This window comes from Cervus canadensis, chromosome 22, assembly GCF_019320065.1.
Source record: "Cervus canadensis isolate Bull #8, Minnesota chromosome 22, ASM1932006v1, whole genome shotgun sequence".
NCBI classification, from domain to species: Eukaryota; Metazoa; Chordata; class Mammalia; order Artiodactyla; family Cervidae; genus Cervus; species Cervus canadensis.
In genome coordinates this window covers 13,420,605-13,434,859 of record NC_057407.1, presented here as the reverse complement: position 1 = coordinate 13,434,859, position 14,255 = coordinate 13,420,605, and the positions used below count along the sequence as shown (strand labels likewise).

Here is a 14,255-nt window from a genome sequence, read left to right as displayed (position 1 = left end):
GGGTCCTTCTATTCCACTCTCTTGTCCAGAACCAAGGGGCTGCCTTTCATTTGGATGCTTGCTGCCTCTTCTCTGTGTGTGCTGACCGTTAGCCCCTTGATATGGGGTGTGTAGGTGTGGTGGCCCGCACACACTCCTCGTAGGGTGGAGGCATGGAGTGACTGGTGCCCACCCTGTGGGCTATGCCGCAGGGGTGGTGGGCCACATGCTCCCGGCACAGCAGGGGCGGTGCTTGGCACCTCCTTGCAGGTCCCCTAGCTGTGGCAGCAGCCTGCACACCCCCGGGGCAGCAGGGACAGCAGTTGGAGCCCACTCATGGCCCATGTGTGCTCCTCAGGTGGAGGTTGCAGTGTTTGACCCCCACTTGTGGATCTCCCAGTGGCAGCGGTGGCCCGTGCAATCCCAGGACAGCAGGGGCAGCACTTGGCACCCACTTGTGGGTTCCCTGCAGCGGCAGTGGCCTCTGCATCCCTTGGTCAACAGGGAGTGATTGGTGCCCACTCCTGTGTCCTGAATTTCACTCCTTTTGAGTACTGACTAATGTGGCATTGTTAATACAGTCATCTGTTGATGGAGAGTTGTGTTGTTTCCAACTTTTTGATATTGTGAATAATGCTGCTTAAAAACACTGGCATTCAAGTATCTGTTTAAGTTCCTGCTTTCAGTTATTTTGGGTGCGTACCTAGGAGTGGAATTGCTAGATCACATGGGCTTCTCTTGTGGCTCAGCTGGTAAAGAATCCGCCTGCAGTGCGGGAGACCTGGGTTCGATCTCTGGGTTGGGAAGATCCTCTGGAGAAGGGAAAGCCTACCCGCTCCAGGATTCTGGCCTAGAGGAGTCCATGGAGTTGCAAAGAATCAGACACAACTGAGCGACTTTCACTTTCACATGGTAATTCTATCTTTAACTTTTCAAAGAATCACCAGTTTTCCACGGTGGCTGCATCATTTGCATTCCCACCAACAGTACACAAATGTTCCATCTTCTCCACATCCTTGTCAGCATTTGTTATTTTCCATTTTTTTTTTTTTTTTTGATGTGAGGTGGTATCTCATGATTTTTTTTTGCTTTGCTTATTTTGGTTTTGGGTTTGTTTTTTTTTTTTTCTCTTTTGGCTACATCAGGTCCTAGTTGTGGCACACAGAACCTTCGTTGTGTCACGTGGGAGCTTGCCTTTCAGCACACAGACTTTCTAGTTGTGGCGTGCGGGCTCTGGGGTCGTGGCGTGCGGGCTCTGGGATTGTGGCGTGTGGGCTCTGGGGTTGTGGCGTGTGGGCTCTGGAACACACAGTCTCAGTAGTCATGGTACTTGAGCTCTCCAGCTGTGGTGCATGGGCTGCGTTGGGGTACAGTAGTTGCAGTGTGTGGCCTTAGTTGCTCTGGCATGTGGGATCTTAGTTCCTTGACAGGGAATTAAACCTGCATCCCCTGTATTGCAGGGCATAATCTTTTTTTTTTTAAGTTAATTTATCTATTTTAATTGGAGGCTTATTACTTTACAGTATGTAGTGGGTTTTGCCATACATAGACACGAATCAGCCATGGGTATAACATGTGTTCCACCATCCGGAACCCTCTTCCCTGCTCCCTCCCCACCCCCTCCCTCTGGGTTGTCCCAGAGCACCAGCTTTGAGTGCCTGCTTCATGCATTGAACTTGCACAGGTCATCTGTTTTACATATGGTGATATACATGTTTCAATGCTATTCTCTCATATCATCCCACCCTCACCTTCTCCCACACAGTCCAAAAATCTGTTCTTTATATCTGTGTCTCTTTTGCTATCTTGCATATAGGGTTGTTGTTCCCATCTTTCTAAATTCCATGTATATGCATTAATATACTGCATTGGTGTTTCTCTTTCTGACTGACTTCACTCTGTATAATAGGATCCCCTTTCATCCATCTCATTAGAACTGACTCAAATGTATTCTTTTTCATAACTGAATAATATTCCATTTGTATATGTACCACAGCTTTCTTATCCATTCTTCTGCTGATGGACATCTAGGTTGCGTCCTTGTCCTAGCTATTGCAGACAGTGCTGCAATCAACATTGAGGTACATGTGTCTCTTTCAGTTCTGGTTTCCTCGGTATGTATGCCCAGCAGTGGGATTGCTAGGTTGTATGGCAGTTCTGTTTCCAGTTTTTTAAGGAATCTCCACACTATTCTCTATAGTGGCTGTACTAGTTTGCATTTCCACCAACAGTGTAAGAGGGTTCCGTTTTCCCCACACCCTCTCCAGCATTTATTGTTTGTAGACTTTTGGATGGCAGCCATTCTGACCAGCATGAGATGGTACCTTACTGTGGTTTTGATTTAAATTTCCCTGACAATGAGTGATGTTGAGCATCTTTTGATGTGTTTGTTAGCCATTTGTAGTCTTCTTTGGAGAAATGTCTGTTTAGGTCTTTGGCCCACTTCTTGATTGGGTCATTTATTTTTCTGGTATTGAGTTGCATGAACTGCTTGTATATTTTGGAGATTAATTCTTTGTCGGTTTTTTTTTTTTTTGCTCTTTTCTCCCATTCTGAAGGCTGCCTTTTCACCTGGCTTATAGTTTCCTTTGTTGTGCAAAAGCTTGTAAGTTTAATTAGGTCCCATTTGCTTACTTTTGTTTTTATTTCCATTACTCTGGGAGGTAGATCATAGAGGATCTTGCTGTGATTTATATCAGAGTGTGTTCTACCTATGTTTTCCTCCAAGAATTTTATCGTTTCTGGTCTTACATTTAGACCTTTAATCCATTTTGAGTTTATTTTTGTGTATGGTGTTAGAAAGTGTTCTAGTTTCATTCTTTTTCAGGTGGTTGACCAGTTTTCTCAGCCCCACTTGTTAAAGAGATTGCCTTTTCTCCTTTGTTTATTTTTGCCTCCTGTGTCAAAGATAAGGTGTCCATAGGTGCATGGATTTATCTCTGGGCTTTCTATTTTGTTCCATTGATCTACATTTCTATTTTTCTATCTTTGTGCACAAGGCATATTCTTAACCACTGTACCACCAGGCAAGTCCCTCTCATTGTGGTTTACTTTATATTAGTGATGTTGAGTGTTATTTCACATGCTTACTGGCTACTCCTGTATCTTTGGAGAAATGTCTTCCAGTTTACTGTTTTTATTTTAAAAACATATTGAATTTTGTCATATACTTCTGCATCGAGATGATGATATCATTTTTATTTTCATTCTATTAATGTGATGTGTTGTATTGATTGATTTTCATATGTTGAACTATATTTGCACTCCTACCCACTCATGGTATGCGATCCTTTTTTAATATGCTGATGAATTCATCAGTGAAAACAGGTTGCTTGTATTTTGTTAAGAATTGTTTCTTCACTGTTTATAAGAAATATTGGTCTGTGGTTTTCTTGTTAGCACTTTTGTTTGGCTTTGCTGTCTGGTTAATGCCTGCCTCATACAGTGAGTTCACTTGTCCTCCTCTTCGATTTTTGGGAAAAATTTGAGAATTGACTTTAATCTTGTAAGCTTTTGGTAGAATTCATGACTGAAACCATTTTGTCCAGGGTTTTTCTTTCTTGGGAGGTTTTTGATTATTCTGTCTCCTTACTATTTATTGGTTTATTTATATTTTCAACTTATTCATTATTCAGTTTTTGTAGATGGTATATTTCTGGGAATTTGCCTATTTCATCTAGGTTATTCAGTTTGTTGATATACAGTTGTTCACAGTACTTTCTTATTTGTTTTTTGTTTCTGTTAACTTGTTAGTGATGGCCCCACTTAAATTTCTGATTTTACTAATTTGAGTCTTCCCTCCTTTTTCCGTAGTCAATTTACCTAAGATTTTTTTTTTTAAAGTTTATTTTTGAGAATCAACTTTTGGTTTGACTGTCTCTATTGTTTTTCTGTTCTTTATTTCATTAATCTGTGCTCTAATCTTTATTATTTCCTTCCTTCTGCTAGCTTTGGGTTTAGTTTGCTCTTCTTTTTCTAGCTCCTTAAGATGTAAAGTTTGATTTTTCTGATATCTGTCTTCCTTTTTAATGTGAGCATTTACAGCTATAAATTTCTCTTCTTAGCACTGCTTTTGCTGCATCTCATATGCTTTGGCATGCCACAGTTTTTTGGATCTTTTTGGCAAAATATTGCACTTGTTACCTATACTCAGAAGATGCATTCCTAATTTATTATCTTCATATTTGAAAAGAATTTCAAAATAAAATAATTTTATACACCATACAGTCCAGGGTAGGATTGGGCTCAGGGGACCAATTCGCTGTTCACAGAATTGTTCACAGGACAGGAGCCTCTGCATCCAAACGTTTTTTGAGCTAGTTTAACTTTCAGCTCTGAATCCTGGTCCCAATCTTGAAATCACAGGTTAGGCATTTGGAATTACTCAGCCACAGGGATGAGCTTTTAGTTTAGACATGAGGAGAGGGCTTCCTGCACAGGACCAAGAAAGCATCTGCAGCAGAAACAGAAGACAAGGCAGAGGGGGCTGAACCAGAAGGGTTTGGCAGGGAGGGAGGGCGAGGAGCCCTTTCACAATCCAGCATTTCCCTGGGTTCACCTGTGTGTCTCCCCTCCGTGGAAGAGGGGCCATGTGCTCACTCAGCTGTTTCTGACTCTTCCTGGCCCCATGGCCTGTAGCCCACTCGGCTCTTCTGTCCATGGTATTTCCCAGGCAGGAATACTGGAGCGGCTTGACATTTCCTGCTCCAGGGGATATTCCTGACTCAGGGATCAAACCTGTGTCTCTGGCATTGGTAGGTGAGTTCTCTACCACTAGTGCCAGCAGGGAAGCCCAGAACAGGGGCATGCCACAGTTTTATTTTCATTTGTCTTATTTTCTAATTTCCCTTTGGATTTCTTCTTTGACACATTGGTTGTTTAAAAGTGTGTTGTTTAGTGTCTACATACTTGTGAATTTTCCAGTTTTCCTTCTGATACTGATTTCTAGTTTTGTTCTGTTATGATCAGAAAATATACTTTGTATTATTTCAGTCTTTTGAAATTAATATTAAGATTTGTTTTGTGACCTAACAGATGATCTGTCCTAGAGAATGTTTCATGTGCACTTGAGAAAAATGTATATTCTGCTGTTACCGGGTCGAGTATTTCATTAATGTCTTTTAGATCTATTTGGTTTATAATGTTATTCAAGTTCTTTATTTTCTTACTGGTGTTCTGTCTGGTATTCTGTCCATTATTTCAATCTGAGTATAGAAGTCTCCATTTATTACTGTAGAATTATTTCTCCCTCTAAATCTGTCAGTGTTTGCTTTATGTATTTTGAGAGTCTGATGTTAGGTACATATATGAATTGCATGTTTTAAATCTTCATGTAAAGGCCTCATTCAAATCATACCATCTTTTTTTGTATATTTTGAATCTATTTTTAGGATTCAACCATATTGATATGAGGTACTGTAGTTCCTTCATTTTCATTGGCATGTGAGGTTTCTCTATCTGTACTGTAACTATTTCTGTCATTTGTATTTCCGTATACATTTTGAAGTCAGCATGTCGATTTCTTAAAAAAAAATTCCAGCTGAGGTTGATTGTCATTCCATGTAAAATCTGTAAATCAATTTCGGGAGGACTGATATAGCAATATTAGGTCTTCCTAATATTGCTAATATTCCTAATATTAGGTCTTCCTATTCATGGTATCTCTCTCTGTGTATTTTGGGGTCATCTTTAACTTCTATCAACAATGTTTTGTAGTTATCAGTGTTTAGGTTTTGCACATAAATCTAATCCTAATTATTGCAGATTTCCTGATGCTCTCATAAGTGATATTGTTTTTGTCTTGTCGGTTGAATACACTTCCTCACATTTGTTTAAATATTGGGACTGATGGTACCACACATGTACCAAGAGGCCATGGAAAGTTTTATTATTCCAAAAAGGGGCTTTCCCTGGTGGCTCAGATGGCAGAGAGTTTGTCTGTAGTGCGGGAGACCCAGATTCGATCCCTGGGTGGGGAAGATCCCTTGGAGAAGAGAATGGCAACCCAGTCCAGTATTCTTGCCTGGAAAATCCCATGGATGGAGGAGACTGGTAGACTGCAGTCCATGGGGTCGCAAAGAGTCGGACATGACTGAGCAACTTCACTTTCAGTTTCAAGGGGGCTTTCTGGGGGGACAGGACAGGCACACAAGCTAGTCTGGGATAGCTTGAGTGAAGGGAAGGGGCAGCTGCTCTGGGGAGTAGCTCTGGGGAGCTGATCCCATATGTGGGATTTCCCATTAACGGTTTGAGTTTGCATGGTTTGAACTTACCCACTGACAGCTAAGGCAGAAATCGGAGCTTTTGCACTGACTTGCTCAGATGTGAGTCAACGGGGAGAGATGGAGCTTGAAAGCTGTTGATGGCCAAATAAAAAAATGGACTCAGACTCATTACATTTTTTTCCACTTAAAATTTTCATTACTCATTAATTGTATACAAAAATGCCATTAACTTTTGTATGTTAACCTTGTATCTTGAGATATTGCTAAACTCACTAATTAATTCCAGTAGCTTTCTTTATAAATTCCTTGGGAATTCTGTGTAGATGACTGACCATCTTGTCTTCGAGTAAGTAAACACAATTCTTTCAGTCTCTATGCCTTTTACTTTTAATTAGCTAATTAATTAACCTTAAACCTTTGGTGAGCATATTCAAACACTGTTGAACAAAAGTGATTAGAGTTAACATCCTGTCTTGTTTCTGATCTCCTGGGGAAAACTTCTAGTCTTTCACCACTGAGTACAAGATCTGTGGATATTTCATAGATTCCCTTTATCTTCTTTAAGTGCATAGATTTTAATTTTATGGAAGTTGTATATATCCAAATACTTTCTGTATTCTTATTAAGATGATCAATCATATGTTTATTCTTTTATGGTGTGTTAAACCATAGACTGATTTTCAAATGTCAGATCAGTCTTACATTCCTGGAATAAATTCTAGTTGGTTGTGATATATGCTTTTTGTATGTTGCTGGATTTGATTTGCTAAAGTTTTGTAAAAAAAAAAAAAATGTTGCATCTTTGTTCATGATGGATATATTGGCCTGTAGTTTTCTTGTTGTATCTTTGGTTTTGGTAAGTGGATACTGCTCACCATATGAAATTAGTTGGGGAGTGTTCTTGTCTGTTTTCTACAGACTTGATAGTATTTCATTGTGAATGTTTCTTAGCTTTTCCCAATGCAGTCTGTAGAGTTTTCATTGTGGGAAAAATTTAAATTATGAACTTAAGTTTCTAATAAATATATACAGCTGTTTAGGTTATATAGTTCAGCTTGTGCAAACTTTGATAATCTTTTAAAAAATGTATCCATATCATCTTAATTATCAATTGTATTGACATAAAGTTATCATAACAGTCTTACTGTCTATGGAATATGTAGGGATGTTCCCTGTCATTGCCAGTGTTGGTAATCGGTATTATCACTCTTCTTTTCTTTACCTGGGTAGAGGTTTATTAATTTTATTACTTATTTTAAGAACTGTGCTTTGGTTTTATTAATTTTTTTCTATTTTAAATTTGTTTTTAGTTTGATTGATTTCTATTGTTATGTGTATTACTTTCTTCTAATCACCATGGGACCAATTTTCTTTTTTTCTAACCTTTGAAAGGTGAAAGTATAGGTCCTCAATTTGAGATATGACTTTTCTAATGTAAGCATTTTATTGCTGTATTATCCTCTCAAAGCACTGCTTTCCTGCATCCCACACATTTTTGTCTGTTGTGTTTTCATTTTCATTCACTTCAAATGTTTGCTGATTTCTCTTGTGATTTTTTTTTTTGTTTGATTCATGGGTTAATTAAAAGAGTTTTTAAAATTTCTTAGTATTTATGGATTTTTCAGATATATTATTATTATTTATTCCTAAGTCAATTCTTTTAGGGTAGATAATATACTTTGTAGCATTTCAGTCCTCTTAAATTTGTTCAGATTTTTAGGATGGCCCAGAATGCTGTCTGTCTTGGTGATGTGCCCTTGCAAAGGACATGTGTTCTTCTGGGTTTTTGGGTGTTCATGCTAAGAGCTAATTAGGTCAACTTACACTATAATTAGTGTCTTCTTACTGACTTATCTAGTAGTTTTATCTATTATGAGGAGAGTTTTAAAATTTCCAAGTATAGTTGTGTTTTTATTCATTTCTCCTTTCAGTTTTATCAATTTATACTTCATACTTTGGAAGCTCTACTAGGCACACACTTAGAATTGTTTTGTCCATTTATGATATATGGACCTCTTTATTATTTTGAAATGTCTTCTAGACCTTGGATAATATTCATTACACTGAAGTCTACATTGTCTGATATTAATGTAGTCACTCTCTTTTTTGTTTAGTATTTGTGTAGTATATCTTTTTTTCCATTTTTAAATTTGTTTCTTATGTCTTTATATTTGAAGTGGGTTTTCTTTTTTTGCAGACAGCATATATTTGAGCCTTGCTTTTTTAAAAATCCCGTTTGACAATCTGCATTTTGATTGGAGTGTTTAGCCTGTTTATACTTTGTACAGTTATTAGTATAGTTGGATTTAAATCCATTTTGTTGTTTGCTCTGTGTCCTCTTTGCCTGGTTTCTTCTACTTCTTTTCAATGTTTTATTGTATTATCTCCATTATTGGCTTATTTGCTGCAATTCTTTAATATTTTAGTGGTTGTGCAAGGTTCTGCAATATATATCTGTAATTTAGCACACACCTTCAAATAATATTTATTTTATACCACCTTCATTTATGGTATAAAAACCTTGTAAAAGTATACTTATGTTTCTTCCCTCTCCCATCCTTTGTGCTATTGTTGTTACATAATTGTAATATTACATATATAATGAACCCTATAATATATTTTAGTACTTTTATGTTAGTCAATTATATTCTAAAGAGGTTGAAAAATACAGGGAGAAGTGTATTTTGTTTACTGCCTCTGATAGGCTTCAATAGTGGCCTCCCTCCAGGATATCCATGTCCTAACCCTAGAGTCTGTGAATATATTACCTTACATGGCAGAAGGGACTTTGCAGATGAGATTCAGAATCATGAGATGGAGATACTAACCTAGATTATCCAGATGCCCCAATGATGTAATCACAAGCATCCCAATGAGTGGGAGATATTACTGCAGAAATAGATGTAGTGACAGAAGCAAGAGGCTGCACTGATGCAAGGAAGGGACTGCTAGCTAAGGAATGCAGGTGGCCCTCGGAATCCAAAAAAGGCAAGGAAACAATTTCTCCTCTTGGGAGCATCTGAAAGCAGCTCGCTAGCCCTGCCAGCACCTTGACTTTAGCCTGGAGAAGCCGATTTCATACTCTGGCTTCTAGAAGTGTAAGAGATTAAATGTGTGTTTTTAAATAAATTACTTATTTTTTGGCTGTTCTGGGTCTTCAGTGCTGCTGCGTGGGCTTCCTCTAGTTGTGGCAAGAGGGGGCCGCTCTCTAGTTGCCATGCGCAGGCTTCTTATTGCAGTGGCTTCTCTCATTGCAGAGCATGGGCTCTAGGTTGCATGGGCTTCAGGAGTTGTGGCACACGGGCTGAATTGCCCTGTAGCATGTGGGATCTTAGTTCCCCAACCAAGGACCGAACCCGTGTCCCCTGCATTGGCAGGTGAATTCTTCACCACTGGGCCACTGGGGAAGTGCCAATGTGTGTTGTTTTGAGCCACTAAGTTTATGGTAATTTGTTACAGCCGCTATAAGAAACGAATACACCCCCCACTTTTCTCATTTCCTTTTCTTCTCCTTTCTTTGTAGGAGCTTACTGACATTTTAATCCAGTGTTGTTCTCCTTTTGCCTGAAGAACTTCTTGCAATGCAAATACAGCTGGTAACAATTTCTGTCAGCTTCTGTTTCTCTGGAGATGTCTTTATTTCTCCTTCATATTTGAACTATATCTTCACTGGGTAGAGAGAATTTTGTACTGATTGTTTGGGGGTTCCACCCCTTTCGGTACTTTAAAATGATCACTCCATTGTCTTCTGGATTGTGGGTTTCTTTTATTTTTTTAATTGAAGTACAGTTGATTTAGTGTCATGCTCATTTCTGCTGTCTAGCAAAGTGACTCTTATGCACACATATAGATAGTTTATTAAATATTCTTTTCAATTATGCTTTATCCCAGGAGATTGGCTCTAATTCTCTGTTCTGTTCAATAGGACTTTGTTGTTTATTCATTGTGTTTATTTCTGTTGTTGTTGTTCATTTTTTTCTTTTCTGACTGCAGTGACTGGTATGGACAGATATTGCCTCGATGCCCTCTCTCCAAGCATACTAGGGGTCCGCCAGCTGTGCTGGACTCCTGTCTGGGTTGAAGTCATCCTGGGGCATCTAGGCAGGGCTTCAGCCCAGTGATGTTAGAAGGGCTTTGTGTATTAGCTGTGCTCAGTAAGTAGGATTGCCTTCCCAGGCACCCCTCTACCCCTCGGCTTTGAAAGCAGAGAATCCAGTCAGCTGTGGATGGACCAGAACATGACGCCGTCCCCCATGTGTGGTATTTGGACTCCGGGTAACGGAAACCGTACTCGGCCGCTGATTCACTGCCACCAGCAATCTGACCAGGGACACATTTGAGCTTCATTTGAGATGCTGTCTGTTCCTCCATTTCCTGACACAGTCTTGTCTTAAGCTCTTCCAGTTTTTCCTCCTGTTCGCCTTCTAAGTAGATTTTCTTCTGAGGCTGTTTGCTGCACACAGTATATCCCTTTGTTTTCTGTTTGTGTCTGTGTTCCTTTTCCTTTTTCTCATCTTAGACGCTTTACAGATTTCTTCTTGAAGCAGTTCTGGTGATCTGTGTGTTTCTAGAAAGTTGTCAGCTTCTTCTAGGTTGTCAAATTTGTTGGCATTGCATTGTTCATACTATTCTCTTATTTATTTTTAATTTAAAAATATTTTAAATTTCTTTTGGCCGTACCACGCAGCTTGCAGGATGTTAGCTCCTTAGCCAGGGATCAAACCTGGGCAGTTTCACTGCAGTGGGCAGGAGTTAAGTTAGCTTTTTCACTTTCCTCTTTTACCTTCATCAGGGCTTTCTATCTTGTCCCACTGATTTATATTTCTGTTTTTGTACCAGAGCTGTAGTGTCTTAATCACTGGAACTTTCTAGTATAGTCTGAAGTTGGGGGACTTGATTCCTCCAACTTCATTTTTCTTTCTCAAGATTTCTATGGCTATTCAGGGTCTTTTTGGTCCCATTAGTGTTGTTATTTTGTGACTACAAATTGTGAAATTTTTTTGTGGTAGTTCTATGAAAAATGGCATTGGTAATTGATTACGGAGTGCATTGAGTCTGTCGATTGCCTTGTGTAAGTATAACCATTTTCATAATATTGATTTTTCCAATCCAAGAACATGGTATATATCTCCATCTGTTTATGTCTTCTTTGAGATCTTTTATCATTATAGATTTCTGCACACAGGTATTTTATCTCCTATGGTAGCTTTATTCCTGGATATTTTCTTCTTTTGTTGCAACGGTGTATGGGATTATTTCCTTACTTCAACATAATAAAGGCTATATATGACAAACTCATAGCAAGTGTTATTCTCAATGGTGAAAAACTGAAAGCATTTCCTCTAAGATCAGGAACAAGATAAGTGTGCCCACTCTTGCCACTATTATTCAACATAGTTTTTGAAGTCTTATCTACAGCAATAAAAAAAAAAAATAGAAAAGGAATCAAGATTTCAAAAGAAGTAAAACTCACTGTTTTCAGACTACATGATATTGTATGTAGAAAACCCTAAAGATACCACCAGAAAGTTGCTAGAGCAAATCAAAGAATTAGGTAAAGTCGCAGGGTACAATATTAACACACAGAAACCCCTTGCATTCCTATTCACTAACAATGAAAAGTCAGAAAGAGAAATTAAGGTATTGTAATTTAGAGACCCATTTTCAGATCCTTTTTCTCCATCCCCCAGCCTGTATAAAGACCAGTCAATGTTACAATAAAGTTAGAAGTTTTTCCCTTTTCAGCAGATTTATTTTTAAAAGATTACCAATTTTTAAGGATTCATTCCAGAGATGTTTTTTCTGGCTTAGAAGAGGACCCTCCCATGTTGAGTAACCTGCAACCAGGAGCATTCCTAGAAGTGAATGAAGCCCAGCATCCCAGAAAAACTTACAGGAGGATTTTGTCAGAAGTGGGTCAGAGTATCCCCTGGATTCTCACCTAATGGGATTCTGAGCATCCTCGACTCTCTCATGAATTAACCAGACGTCCGTGGTCATCCCCGTCCCTTGCATGAGGGGTCCCCAGTAGGGGCCGTTTGAACCAGTGCCAGGGCATTGCCAGGACTCTGCTTGAGGTCTGTTGTCTATAATGCTTATGTCCTATAACAGGTTTCCTGATGCTGAGTTGTGTTCCTTGAAACTGAACATTTATAAAGCCTAGGAATGTGGGCTGCTTGGACGTGGCTAGCCCAATAAGTAGTCTGTCACTGCGTAAGGGCAGCCAAGACCCAGAATGAAGGGTCTCCTAGAGGAGCAGAAAGAAACTCCAGGAGAGATTGGAGTTGGCACAATGGAAAATGCCGCAGGGGTCAGGATCTGAGGGCCTAGAGGTGGGAGTATTCCCACGGGGATATTATGGACACAGAGTAAGGTGACAGACTAGGCAGCACAGGAACCTCAAATCCTTTCCGCTGTGTGTTTGGCAGTTGTGATAGAATTGGGGAAAGCCTGACTATTCCATCTGATGCAGTCAACAGTGAGTTTGGACAATGTTTCCCATATAATTTAAGATACCAACTCAGTTAGTTTAGGATCTCTCTTTGGGATGCTCCAGGGGCCCTGTAAAGCTTCCAAAGTTTGCTAGCAGGAGATTAGAAGAACTTTAATTAGTATTTGATATTTGGGAAGTCAGTCAAAAATTTTCAAGAAATTTTAAAAGACCCAGTTAGATAGAATCAGAGTTCACAGTGAAACAATTACTCCTTGAATTAAGGTGAAAAAAAAGATTTCAAAAGTAAATACACATCAGTTAAAGGCACAAAAATGCACACAATCTGTTATCAAAAGCAGCATTCCAGAAAAAATTTCATCTCTTCAGAGAGACCAAATTTAGTTTCCATCAGCCTATAATAAAATCCATTTGCCTAATTTAAGTTTAATGCAACCTTTAAAAATTCTGACGACGTTCAACATTCTTTTCTCCCTGTTCTATTTCTGCCCAGTTTGCTGCTGTTGTTCTTTAGTCCCTTAGTTATTTCTGACTCTTTTGCAATCCTATGAACTGTAGCCCACCAGACTCCTCTGTCCATGGAATATTCCAAGCAAGATTACTGGCGTAACTCACCATTTCCTCCTCCAAGGGATCTTCCCGACTAAGGGAACTGAAGCCACATCTCCCCATCTCCTGCATTTCAGGCAGATTCTTTTCCAGCTCAGCCACCAGGGAATGAAGCCACCTTTATCCCAGTTACATTTACTTAAAAATCTAGTCTTATCATTTCATTTTCCCTGTTGACAAATTTCATAACAAATGTGATATTCACTTACTGACTTTTAGTAACCCTAGGTACAATGAATGTATTATCCTTCATGCTGATGAGTCTAAAGGCAGGAGTCTGTTAATTAATATTTTTTTTTCCTTTTTAATCTTTCTTTTTTATTTTAAAATTGTGAAAATATGACAACACATTTACAGGAGGCTTGGAAAATATAGAACAAAGGTACATATAGTTCCACTATATATTACAATTATTTGTTTTATGTAGATAAGTTAAGATTTTTAGTTGGAGCTTCAATACCAAACTCTCAGAAATTAATAGAATGAATGTACTGAGAAGTAGAAGAATACAGTAGACCTGAAAAGCATTATGAACCAATTCGACATAATTAAGATTTACACAATTTTCACACAGTAGTAGGATATAAATTCTACTCAAGTTCAGAATGGGCACATGTTTTTCCTCAACTGGCTATCTTATTCCCTCATTGGGGAAACAAGGCCTGGAACCCACACTGCACTCCTCAGATGACTTTGCTGCTCTTTGCTCTGGCCTGCTGGCTCAAGACTTGAAGGCTCCCTTTGGAAGGCAATTGCTTCACCCTCATTTCTAGTTACTGAGGGACATCTCCTCAGGGTACCCAAGTTCTGACAACAAACACCCACTCAGATAACCAGAAAAATCCAAACCTGGCTGAACACTTCAGAAGACAGATTGTCTGCTGTTTCTCTTTTTTTTTTTTTTTTTTTTTAATTTTTTTATTAGTTGGAGGCTAATTACTTCACAACATTTCAGTGGGTTTTGTCATACATTGATATGAATCAGCCATAGA

General features: G+C 38.9%; 1 protein-coding gene across 9 annotated transcripts in view; it reads left to right on the top strand.

Moving 5' to 3' along the window:
- Positions 1 to 14,255, top strand: part of CHDH (choline dehydrogenase) — a 100,916-nt gene that overhangs the window by 22,126 nt on the left and 64,535 nt on the right. For 2 of the 9 annotated variants that reach the window (XM_043442715.1, XM_043442710.1), the window contains exon 1: positions 9,727 to 9,799. The exons of the other annotated variants lie outside the window; for them this stretch is intronic. The gene's annotated coding sequence lies outside the window, so the exon portion shown is untranslated. Of the gene's footprint in view, positions 1 to 9,726; positions 9,800 to 14,255 lie in introns of those variants that run through there. 9 annotated transcript variants of the gene reach the window in all.